The sequence below is a fragment of the Hordeum vulgare genome, chromosome 2H, assembly GCF_904849725.1.
Source record: "Hordeum vulgare subsp. vulgare chromosome 2H, MorexV3_pseudomolecules_assembly, whole genome shotgun sequence".
In the NCBI taxonomy this organism is placed as follows: domain Eukaryota; kingdom Viridiplantae; phylum Streptophyta; class Magnoliopsida; order Poales; family Poaceae; genus Hordeum; species Hordeum vulgare.
The window spans coordinates 234,547,634-234,560,906 of record NC_058519.1 but is presented as its reverse complement, the minus strand read 5'-3'; positions in this window follow the sequence as shown (position 1 = coordinate 234,560,906).

The window sequence follows — 13,273 nt, the reverse complement described above, 5'->3', positions numbered from 1 at the left end:
CTTAGCCCGTTTCGTAAGGCTAAATCCGCCGGTGTTCTCTAGTAGCACCGAGCCGATTCTTGTAGATGATTGGCTCCGCAAGATTGGAAGGGAGTTAACCACTGCAGGATGCTCAGATGCGGAAAGAGTGTGTTTTGCCGCACATCAACTAGATGGACCCGCAACATCATGGTGGGAGAATTTCATAGCCACTTACCCCGTTGAGACTGTCACATGGGAGCAGTTTCAGCAAGCTTTTCGCACCGCCCATGTTTCAGCAGGAGCTATGGCCATGAAGAAGCGTGAGTTTTGCAATTTACGCCAAGGAGGGTGCCTAGTTGGCCAGTATGTGGAGGAATTTAGCAAGCTAGCACGTTATGCCCCTGATGACATTGCTACAGATGCCGCTAAATAGGAGAAGTTCCTGGAAGGACTAAATGATGAGCTGAGCATGCAGTTGATGGTGGCAACTCTCAACAACTACCAGGAGTTGGTAGACAAAGCTCTCATGATTGAAGGGAAGCAGCAGCAGATTGACAATTTCAAGAGAAAGTATGGACAAGGGAGGTTCAATTCTGGAGCTCAGCAGAAGCCCCGTTTTACCCCGAACTCGGGAGGGCACATGCATCACAACCATGGGGGAAATCATTCCCATGGAGGGGGTTCGCATAATCATAGTGGCCCCAGGAATACGAATGGCAATGGAGGAAGCAATGGACAGAACAATTCCACCCCACCAACGCCCGCCAAGAAGGATCTAAGTCACATTACTTGTTTCAAGTGCGGGAAGAAGGGACATTACGCCACCGAGTGTCCCGAAGCAAAGAATGGGAATGGCAATGACAGCTCTGGGAAGAAGCCCAACCCCTTCAACAGGGGACAAGTGAACCACGTTAGCGTGGAGGAGGTTGAAGCACAACCTGATGCAGTAGTAGGTACGTTTCTAGTTAAGTCATTTACTGCAATCGTTCTTTTCGATACTAGTGCATCGTATTCATACATATCAAGGGTATTTGTGGATAAGTATAACGTGCCAACCCAAGCCCTTAGGTCACCCATGTTAGTAACCTCGCCAGGAGAAGAATATATGGCTAGCCTAAGGTGTGATCGGATACCTTTGAGGATGGGTAATTACGTGTTTCCCTCGGACCTAATAGTATTGGAGTCACAAGGACTGGATGTAATATTAGGTATGGATTGGTTATCGAAGTATGGAGGGAACATTGGCTGCGCCAGTAAGTCAATTTTACTCACCACCCCGGAAGGAAGAAGGATTAAATATATATCCCAGCATATACCAAAGAGGACTCGAGTAAATTCCTTATCAGGAGTTGTACAGGAGGAAGTACCAGTGGTGAAGGATTTCCCTGATGTATTTCCAGAGGAGTTGCCAAGCATGCCACCGGACAGAGACATTGAGTTTTTGATTGAGCTTTTGCGAGGCACAGGACCAATATCCAAGAGACCATATCGGATGCCTGCAAAGGATTTGGAAGAAATTAAGAAGCAGATTAAGGAGTTACTGGATAAAGGCTATATTCGCCCAAGTTCGTCACCTTGGGGATCACCAGTACTTCTAGTGGAGAAGAAGGATGGATCGTTGAGGATGGTTGTTGATTATCTAGGGCTGAATGAAGTGACAATTAAGAACAAGTATCCACTGCCGATGATCAATGATTTGTTTGATCATTTGCAAGGAGCTAAGGTATTTTCCAAGATCCATCTGCGATTAGGATACCACCAGCTGAAGATTCGAGAGCAGGATATACCTAAAACAGATTTTACCACGAGGTATGGGCTATATGAGTATACTGTTATGTCATTTGGTCTGACCAGTGCACCTGCCTATTTCATGAACATGATGAACAAGGTATTTATGGAGTTCTTGGACAAGTTCGTCGTGGTGTTCATTGATGATATTCTGGTCTTCTCAAAGAATGAAGAGGAGCATGAAGAGCATTTGCGTTTGGTACTTGAGAAACTCAGAGAACATCAGTTATATGCCAAGTTCAGCAAGTGTGAGTTTTGGTTGAAGGAAGTTGGTTTCCTCGGACACGTTATATCCGGAGAAGGAATAGCAGTAGACCCTGCCAAAGTTGACACTGTGACAACCTGGGAATCCCCCATAACAATTGGAGATATTCAGAGTTTTCTTGGACTCGTAGGATACTACCGGAGGTTCATTGAGAATTTCTCAAATATTGCAAAGCCCATGACGGAGTTGCTGAAGAAGGACACCAAGTTCAATTGGACTGAGGAATGTGAAGCCAATTTCCATGAGTTGAAGAAACGCTTGGTTACAGCCCCAGTGTTGATTCTTCCAGATCAACACAAGGATTATCAAGTGTATTGCGACACTTCTCGTCGAGGACTCGGAGCAGTGCTGATGCAGGAGGGAAGAGTTGTTTCGTATGCTTCACGACAACTTAAACCCCGTGAGTTGAACTATGCTACTCACGATCTGGAGTTAGCAGCCGTAGTGCATGCACTGAAGACGTGGAGACACTTTCTCATTGGAAACCATTGTGAAGTATACACAGATCACAAGAGTTTGAAGTATATCTTCACTCAGAAGGAGTTGAATCTCAGACAAAGGATATGGTTGGAACTCATCAAGGATTATGATATGAGATTGCACTATCATCCCGGAAAGGCAAATGTAGTAGCCGATGCGTTAAGCCGCAAGAGTCATGTCAATACACTCATAACCAAAGGATTGCCCGAGGAGTTGGCCGAAGATCTTCGCGAGCTATGCTTGGAGATAGTTCCGAAGGGTTATGTAGCAGCATTGGAAATTCAGTCTACCCTGATGAGTAAGATCAGAGAAGCTCAGAAATCTGACACAGAGGTTTTCGAGATAAAGGAAAGAATGAGCAAGGGAAAGGCCAAAGGATTTTGTGAGGATGAGCACGATACCTTATGGTTTGAGGATCACGTATATGTGCCCAATGATCCTGAGATCAGGAAGTTGATTCTGCAGGAGGCACATGATTCGCCGTATTCGATTCACCCAGGAAATACCAAGATGTATCTGGATTTGAAAGACAGTTTCTGGTGGACTGGAATGAAGAAGGATATTGCGGAGTGTGTGGCAGTTTGTGATGTTTGTGAGAGAGTGAAGGCAGAGCATCAGAAGCCAGCAGGATTGCTACATCCATTGCCGATACCCGAATGGAAGTGGGACGAGCTAGGCATGGATTTCATCACGGGATTACCCCGAACGCGTTCAGGCTATGACTCGATTTGGGTTGTAGTCGACCGTTTGACGAACGTAGCTCATTTCATCCTAGTAAAGACTACTTACAACATTGCTAAGTTGGCGAAGATATACATGACCAGGATCATATGTCTGCATGGAGTTCCGAGAGCCATTGTATCAGATAGAGGAACCCAGTTTACCTCAAAGTTCTGGAATCAGTTGCACGAAACCTTGGGAACGAGGCTAGAGTTCAGTGCAGCCTTTCATCCACAGACAGACGGACAGACCGAGAGAGTCAACCAGATTCTGGAGGACATGCTGAGAGCTTGTGCATTAGATTATGGATCCAGTTGGGACGAGAATTTGCCATACACAGAGTTCTCCTACAACAACAGCTATCAAGCCAGTTTAAAGATGGCCCCTTTCGAAGCTTTGTACGGGAGAAGGTGCAGGACACTGTTGTTATGGGACGAAGTTGGAGACCGTCAGCTGTTCGGACCAGATTTGATTAAGGAATCTGAAGAAAAGGTTAAGTCGATTCGTGATAGACTGAAGGTAGCCTAGTCTAGACAGAAGAGCTATGCAGATTCAAAACGCAAGGAGACAGTTCATGAAGTCGGAGACAGAGTTTATCTTCGCGTGTCCCCACTTCGAGGAGTTAAGCGTTTTGGAGTTAAAGGAAAATTTGCACCACGTTTTGTGGGACCATACAAAGTTCTGGAACATATGGGAGAAGTTGCTTACAAGTTGGAATTGCCGAAAGGATTTTCGGGAGTTCACGATGTCTTCCATGTTTCCTAGTTGAAAAAGTGCCACGCAGAGATGGCCGGTATTCATCTAAGAGATACAGTACCACTGGAAGCAATTCAGTTGGATAGTGATTTTACCTACGAGGAGAAACAAGAGAAGATTCTCGAGTATGCCAGCCGAGTCACACGCAGCAAGGTTATCAAGTTCTGCAAAGTTCAATGGAGCCACCATACCGAGGAAGAAGCCACCTGGGAACGAGAGGAGGATCTACGGAAAGATCACCCGCACCTATTTTCTAGCCAACCCGAATCTCGAGGGCGAGATTCATCTTAAGGGGGTAGGTTTGTAACATCCCAAATTTCCAATTTGGAATGTTATTGCATTAGAGCATCTTGCATATCATATTTTATTTGCATAATTGCTGATCCAAAAAAAATTCTAAGCAACTCAAGGACCCTTGGAGAGAGTTGGGAATTTATTTATTTTCATATTGGGATTTTCTCAAATAATGAAAAGAGGATCAATGGTTTTTATTTATTTTTGTCTTCAAATATTTCATATATAAAAATATGAGACAGGGATAAAATGACTTTCCCAAAATTTAGAAATATTTGAGAGGAAATATTAAAGCCAAATAATAATTTTTATTTGGATTTTATTTGCTATTTTATTGGATTTACAAAAATACGCGTTTTTCAAAATATTATTTCGGCCTTTTGAAAATGTCTACGTTGTAGAGCTCATTTTTAGGAGTCCGGCAAAATTTGTTTCATCGAAATCGGAGTTCGTATGGACTTCCTTTTTTATTTTCTATCTCGTCCGATTTAAAAAAAATGAACCGACCCCGGAGGCCTATATAAGCCGCCCGCCCCCCTGCGCACAAACCTAGCCTCCGCCGCCGCCGCCGGTCGCCGCCACTCGCCGCCCGAGGTAGAAAAAAAATTCAGATTTTTTTTGGTTTATTTAATTAACGGACGTTCGTCCGTACGTTTGTTTTAATGAACATTGTTCGTTAATTAATTTCAGATGACGAACGTTCGTTCATCCATCTGTTCGTCAGATTTCTTTTCGGGGATTTTTCCGCGATTAATTTCGATCGTGATTCCTGATCCGAATTTCGTTTTAGTATAACTTTTCGCTCGTTTATCGGAATTAGGTAATTCAAACGCCCAGATTTTCTTCACGAAAATATCTTTCCGATTAATCCACTTACACAAGATTTTTATAAATAAAATTTTGACTTTAGTCCATATTAGTAAACGAATCTTGTTTCTTTCGCAGTTTGAGTTTCGTTGATCCGTTTGATTTGATTCTTTTTGCAAACCGGAGTTCTTTACTTGAACTTTCTGGTTAGATCTTATTCGATTTTACCCGTGCATCTATATTGTTGCTTATGTGTGCTATTGTTTGTTGCGATAGAATACCCGGATTGTGAAACGTGCTACTACGAGTCCCTAGGTTTTGCGGATCATCAGCAAGGCAAGTAACACTTTGATCATATCCCTTATTACCCAGTTTTATTGCATTAGATCCACCCTCACACATACCATGGTTAGGATCTAATTATCATGTGGGTATTGGGAAGTAGATACTGAGGTAGAACCTATTACCTGTTTACTATTAAACTTTGGGAGTTACTTCTACGTTATGCTATTATTGCTATGCTATGCTCGTAAACGATTAATTGGGTGAGTGATTTCCATGACAGATGTGAGTATTGTTAATTAAAGGTTAACTTTAGGTGGCTACTTAAATACACATCTGGGTGGATTGCTTGAGGCACCCTGGAATCCCCAGTGGCTGTCAGGATATCCCGGGGGAACCGTGTGATCATCCTAAGGTCCGCCACCCAGCTTCAAAGGGATCATAAGACTATTCATACCCGAAACTTACGTGTGCAGCCACAAGCTATTATGGGCTCTAGCATAGTTGAGTAAGTTGTATGAAGCTCTCGAAGTGGTAGACTAGCAGATGTAGAGGGTATAGGTGGTACGGTCTACCCAGAAGTAGAGAGTTAATGCTTCAGAAAGACTGTGTCTCAAATATCCGACCATGGATGTAGTTCGAGTCTTGTGGGAACAGTGCACAACCTCTGCAGAGTGTACAAACTAATCATGATTAGCCGTGTCCCCGGTTATGGACATCTTGAGTATCTGGTTCTTGGATTTTCATGTGTATCTCAACACTCTAAATTAATTTGCGGGTTAATGATGATTATTTTTGGGTTTGAGTTGGAGGAACCTTCTCATTGTTTAATAACTAACAACGTAGTTAAATAAACTTTGTTCCACTAATATAGGAAGAAATTTGGCTTTATGCAAAACTGTAAACCATAGAGCTTTCCACCACCCAAATATGCATGTAGTTATATCTTTTATTTCTGTTCACTCTCTATGTGTTACCTTGCCAGCATATTCCATGTGTTGACCCGTTTCGGGCTGCAACGTTCATGTTGCAGACTTTTCAGATATCGAGTAAGCGCCATAGGTCGTTGTTTTGCACTCAGCTATGCCTTAGGCCTTCCGTTGTTATCATATTTAGATGGCCTTAGGCCATATTATTGTAATAAGTTCTCTTTGAGACATTCGTTGTAATATGTGTGTGATTGCTACTCTGTTGTAATACTCATTGAAGTAATGTGCGTGTCAGCATACCGATCCAGGGATTACACAGATGCATAGAGACTGGACAGATTGAGGTCTGGTCGCTACAGTGGGGGTGTTCGATTCACCCTTCCCAAGCCCGTGAGTTCGGCATCGTGTAGTCTTCCCGCGGGGGAGATGGCCGGTGCCATGCCCCGCGGTTTGAGGGCGCCCTCCTACCCAGGCCCCTTGGCCCCGACTCAAGGAGGATCCCCCGAACGCTCCTTACTCCTGAGGAGGGTAGGCACCCCGGGGGGACGCCTGAAACTCTTTTTCGTCCGGAGGGTCACGTAGCGCCGCATACTCTAGCACATACGGCTCCTCGTAGGCGCTTTCCCGTTCCCCACGTCTGGCCATCAGCGCGATGGTGGTTGTCCCTCTTAGTGGCAGAGGGTGATCCCCCCGGCCGTGCTGCTCGAAGGTCTTCCTGCGGTAGGCCTCCGCGTGAAGTCACTTATTCCTGATGCCGCCATCGATTGGTCCCGGCGCCGTCCGATGCTGACTTCCGCCTTGATATCATGTCGTGTCTCCGCTATCATACACGCCATCGCCTCCACCCTCTGCTGGCTGCGTTGGATGGAGCGCTCCTGTCCGGCTGCCCCTGGCGGTCGAGGGACGACCTGGTCTCGATGATGCGTGCCAGCGTGCGCGTCGCTCGTCCCGTCGTTGGCTTCTCGCCCCTGGTGCTTGTTGGTGTGGTATGCTTCAGGGCCGGTCGCTGCGGTCTGGAGGAGGTGGAGGGCAGCGCGGAACGCGTCTCTTTCGGCCCCGCCCAGAGCGGGCAGGGCCCCGAAGCTTGCCGGTTCGGGGGCTGGCACGCGGTGCGAGCCCCCGGCGCCCGGCGCCTGTGGCCTTGAAGATATACCAGGTTGGATGGTATTCTGGGTGATGGAGATTAGCTCCATGGTGTGGTCCACCCAAGCGTCGAAACCCCCTGGAGTTGGTCGTTGGCGGAGCATCTCTCTTGCCATCTGCAATGCATCGTGCGCACTGAGGTAACCCAAGTCGATGCGACGCACTGCGGGTGCTCGGGCCGCCGCCTAGCCCCCATGGGCCTATGTAGCACGGGTGGCCGTCACGGCGGAGACGATATTGATGGCCTATTACGAGCCGCCTGATCCCGTGACGCTGGTATGCGAGCCTCCAGCTGCGGTGACGTGGTTGTTGGAGATCAGCTCGAAGAGGCTCGGAGGAGCCGGTAGGTCACCGGCCATCGATGCAGCGGTCTGGGACGGAGGAAGCTGGAAGAAAGCCTTCACAAGCCCCTACCTAGCGCGCCAAATGTCGGATTTCGGGCTCCGCAAAACCTTAAGGATTCGAACACAGGGGTGTGTGCATAGGATCCTCCCTTCTTCGCCTCGCCTAGCCTCTACTCGATGGGAATGGTGAAAACTCACTCAAAGGTGAGGAGAACTCAGAACACAGTAGTTTACCCAGGTTCAGGCCATTGCGAAGCGTAAAACCCTACTCCTACTTTGGTGGATTGCCTCTGACGGAGGTTGATGAGCGAGATAGTACAATGCTTTTGTGCCTCCGGAGGCCAAGTGGCTAGGTGTATTGTCCTAGGGTTCCCATCCTCCGATCAGGTATCCTACCCTCTCTCTTTATAGTGGAGGCCAGGGTCCTCTTCCCTTATCATAGGCAGGAAGGGATCCCACAACAGCCAGTCTCGATGGGAGACAAGGGAACATGCCTCCCGTGTCAAAAGTGGTCTTCGCCTGCAAATCCGCTGTCAGCACCACAGAGGTGAGCGCAGGGATGACGTCCGTCCTGCCGTCAGGCGACCAGGGTCTTGTTGCACCGGAAGGGGAACCTTTATAAGATGCCTTTGGGGTCCTGATCCGCTCCCATCTTCTTTGCACCAAAAGGGGAATTGTCCTGCTCTGCCACCTTCTGATCGCCGGCCCTTTCCTCGCGTCACCCTTGACTCCTCAGGCCCGCCTTACCTCAGAATATCCACCGCTCCGGAGGGGTCCTTAGGAGGCCACCCCGTGGGTCTTGACGCTGCTCCTCCTTGTGAGGCTTGGCCCCTCACGAGGGCGTTGTTCAGGGTGGTGTTGTTCCTTTCCGATCTTGTGTTGATGAAGTGGGCCATCCCCGGGCCGCATGCAGGCAGGTCTGGGTACCCCCGTTCCCAGAACGCCAACATTATCCCTACAAAATCATATGGTCTGACTATGCTCCATCTTCACCACACAAAGTATCTAAATCATGCACAACCCTGATGAAAGTCAAGATATTGTCACACACTTTTTATGTTCTCAAACCTTTTGAACTCTCACGCAATACATGAGCATGAGCCATGGATATAGCACTATATGTGAAATAGAATATGGTGGAGGTTGCAAAAAGAAAGGGGAGAAGATAGTGTCACATCAACTAGGCGTATCAACGTGATGTGGAGATGCCCATCAATAGATATCAATGTGAGTGAGTAGGGATTGCCAATGCAATAAATGCACTAGAGATATACGTGTATGAAAACTCAAAAACAAAACTAAGTGGTTGTGCAAAATATGAAATTCCACTAGTTATATCAAAGTGAAAAAATAGGAGACTCTCTATGAAGAACATGGTGCTACTTTGAAGCACAAATGTGGAAAAGTATAGTAGCATTGTCCCTTCTCTCTTTCTCTCATTTTTTGGTGGGCATCTTTGGCCTCTTTTTTTTATGGGCTTCACTAGCCTCTTTTATTTTTTGTAAAGTCCGGAGACTCATCCCAAATTGTGAGGGAATCATAGCTTCCATCATACTTTTCTCACACGGGACAATGCTCTAATAATGCAAATCATCACACTTTTATTTACTTGCAACTCAAAGATTACAACTCGATATCTAGAACAAAATACGACTCTATAAGCAATATGGAAGTGATGGTGTGTGTCATAAAAAAACAGGATGGTGGTGTTGCATGGAAATATATCGGAATGGCTATGAAAATGCCATAATAGGTAGATATGGTGGCTATTTTGAGGAAGGCGGGTTTAATGTATCGGCAGAAGTTGCGCGGTACTAGAGAGGCTAGCAAAGGTGGAAGGGTGAGAGTGCGTATAATCCATGAACTCAACATTAGTCATAAAGAACTCACATACTTATTGCAAAAGCCTATTAGTATCAAAGAAAAGTATTAGACGCATGCTCCTAGGGGAAGGGTTGGTAGGAGTTAACCATCGCGCGATCCGGACTTCCACACGGAGGTTGACAATAATTAAACAAATCATGCTCCGAATTCATCACATAACGGTTCACCATACGTGCATGCTACGGAAATCACAAGCTTTAACACAAGTATTTCTTCCAATTCACAATTACTTACTAGCATGGCTCTCCTATTACCATCTTCATATCTCAAAACTATATGCAAGGAATCAAACTTCCCATCATATTCAATGCACTTAATATGAAAGTTTTTATTATATCCCTTTTGGATGCCCATTATATTAGGACTAAATTTGTAACCTAAACTAATTACCATGATGTCTAAAAGACTCCAAAAATAATATGAGTGAATTATGAGCATTTAATAATTTCTAAAAAATAAAACACCACCGTGCTCTAAAAGATATAAGTGAAGCACGATTCAGAGTGTCTCTCTCAAAAGATGTGTGCAGCAAGGATGATTGTGGCAAACTAAATTAAAGACTCATATCATACAAGATGCTCCAAGCAAAACGCATGTTATGTTGTGAATAATATTATAGCCTCAACTAAATTTATCGATGGGTTGAAGACGAAAGAGGGGATGCCTTTCGGGGCATCCCCAAGCTTAGTCTCTTTGGTATCCTTTAATATGTCTTGGGGTGCCTTGGGAATCCTTGAGTATAGGCTCTGTCCACTCCTTATTCCATTGTCCATTAAATCTTTACCCAAAACTTGAAAACTTCACAACACAAAACTCAATAGAAAACTCATGAGATCCGTTAGTATAAGAAAAATAAATCACCACTTTAGGTACTATTGTGAACTCATTCTTTATTTATATTGGTGTAATATTTACTGTATTACAACTTATCCATGGTTCATACCCCCGATACAACCCATAGATTCATCAAAATAAGCAAACAACACAAAGAAAAACAGAATCTGTCAAACATAGAACATTCTGTAGAAATCTATAAACTTCGAATACTTTTGTAACTCAAAAAATTCTGAAAAATTAAGAACATCAGGGAAATTTGTATATAAATCTTGTGTAAACAATTTAGATGAAAATCAGGCTCGAGTGAATTTACAAAATTCCTGGACTGAGAGCGGAAGTTTCTATTTTTCAGCAAAATCAACTTGCAAACACCGTAGACCTTCCCAAAGGTCTTACTTTGCTCGAACACTAATTAAAACAATAAAACAAAATTATTACAGAGGTAGTAATTTCTACAATACACAAAAACAGAAGCAAAAAACAAAAGCATAAAAATAAAATTGGGTTGCCTCCCAACAAGCGCTATTGTTTAACGCCCCTAGCTAGGCATAACGATTTCAGTGATGCTCTCATAAAGGTAAAGAGCTGAAACATAAACACAGCATCATGAATCACATGGCAAGAATATTTAAGTCTAACCCACTTCCTATGCATAGGTATTTTGTGAGCAAACAAATTATGGGAATAATAATCAATTAGCATAGGAAGGGAAAACAAGTATAACTTCAAAATTTCCAACACATAGAGAAGAAACTTGATATTATTGCAATATGTAAAAGCATATGTTCCTCTCTCATAGTAATTTTGAGTGGCATAATGAATAAATTCAACAATATAGCTATCACACAAAGCATTATTTTCATGATCCACATGCATAAAAGTCTTACAATCTTCCAAGGTAGTGGGATTAACATTAATTAAAGTCATGACCTCTCCAAGCTCACTTTTATTAAAAAATTCATAAGATTGAACACTCTCCAAATATGTGGGATTATTTTTACCTAAAGTTGACACTCTTCCAAACCCACTTTTGATATCATATTCATCAAGAGTATTAAATAAATTATCAATATCATAAGAAGCATTATCACCCCAATCATGATCATTGCAATAAGTACTGGTCATGGCAAACTAATCAAATATAGCATCCCCAAGCTTGTGGGTTTGCATATCATTAGCACAATTGATATTAATAGAATATATAACAATATCATTGCAATCATGCTTTTCATTCACGGAAACATCGTGCATCACTTCATCACAATCATACTTTTGATGCAAGCAAATATAAGGCACATGGTAACATAAGTAGAGAAAAAGAGATCCGGCAAGAAAAATGCGAATAAAATGGCAAATTAGTGAAGTGGGCGAGAGGAAAATGAGAGGAAATTAATGTAAATGCAAGGGATGCATTTGTGATGGGTACTTCGTGGGCTTGATCTTGCTATGTATCCTCCCCGGCAACGCTGCCAGAAATACTTCTTGCTACTTCTTGAGCTTGTGTTGTTTTCCCCTTGAAGAGGAAAGGGTGATGCAGCAAAGTAGATAAGTATTTCCCTGAGTTTGTTGGGAACCAAGGTATCAATTCAGTAGGAGGAACAAGCAAGGCCCCAATCTTAGCACCTACGCAAGCAATAAAACACTTGCACCCAACACTAAAAAGGGGTTGGCAATCCCTTCACAGTTATTTGCAAGGATGAGATCTGATAAAGATAGATAAAAGATTGCTAGAACTAAAAGTAAAACAAAAGTAAATAAATGGCAGCAATATATTTTTGCTATTTTTGGTTTATAGATCTGAAAGTATAATATGGAAAATAGACCCGGGGGCTATAGGTTTCATTAGAGGGTTCTCTCATGAAGGAAAATAATACGGTGGGTGAACAAATTACTATCGAGCAATTGATAGAAAAGCGAATAATTATGAAGATATCCAATCCAATGATTATCCATATAGGCATCACGTCCGTGTCAAGTAGGCTGAAACGATCTTGCATCTACTACTATTACTCCACACATCGACTGACTCCTGCCTGCATCTAGAGTATTAAGTTCATGAAGAACAGAGTAACACGTTAGGTAAGATAACATGATGTAGAGGGATAAACTCAAGAAATATAATGAAAAACCCATCTTTTTATCCTCGATGGCAACAATGCAATGCGTGCCTCGCTACCCCTACATTGTCACTGGGTAAGCACTTCTCCTATTGCAAGAATTACCAATCTAGTTTGCCAAACCAAATCAATAACTCGAAGAGACTTGCTAAGATATGAAATCATGCATATAAGAATTCAGAGAAGATTCAAATAATATTCAAAGATAATCTGAACATAAACCCACAATTCATCAGATCTTGACAAACACACCGCAAAAGAGTATTACATCAGATAGATCTCCATGAAGATCATGAAGAACATGGTATTGAACAACAAAGAGAGAGAAGAAGCCATCTAGATATGAGCTATGGACCCGTAGGTCTGTGGTGAACTACTCATACATCATCGGAGGGGCAATAGAGTTGATGTAGATGCCCTCCGTGATCGATTCCCCCTATGACAGATTATCGGAAAAGGCTCCCAGATTCGATCTCAGGGGAATATAGGATCCCGGCGGTGGAAATGTATTTTTTGGCATCCTTTTGGTATTGGAGGAATATTTGGGAATTTGTAGGCCAATGATTAGGGTCAGGAGTGCAGCAGGGGGCCAAAACCTAGAGGGCCCTGTAGGCTTGTCATCTCCCGGCAGGTCTCCTGCCCCCTTCTCCAAGTCTGGCAGGTTTT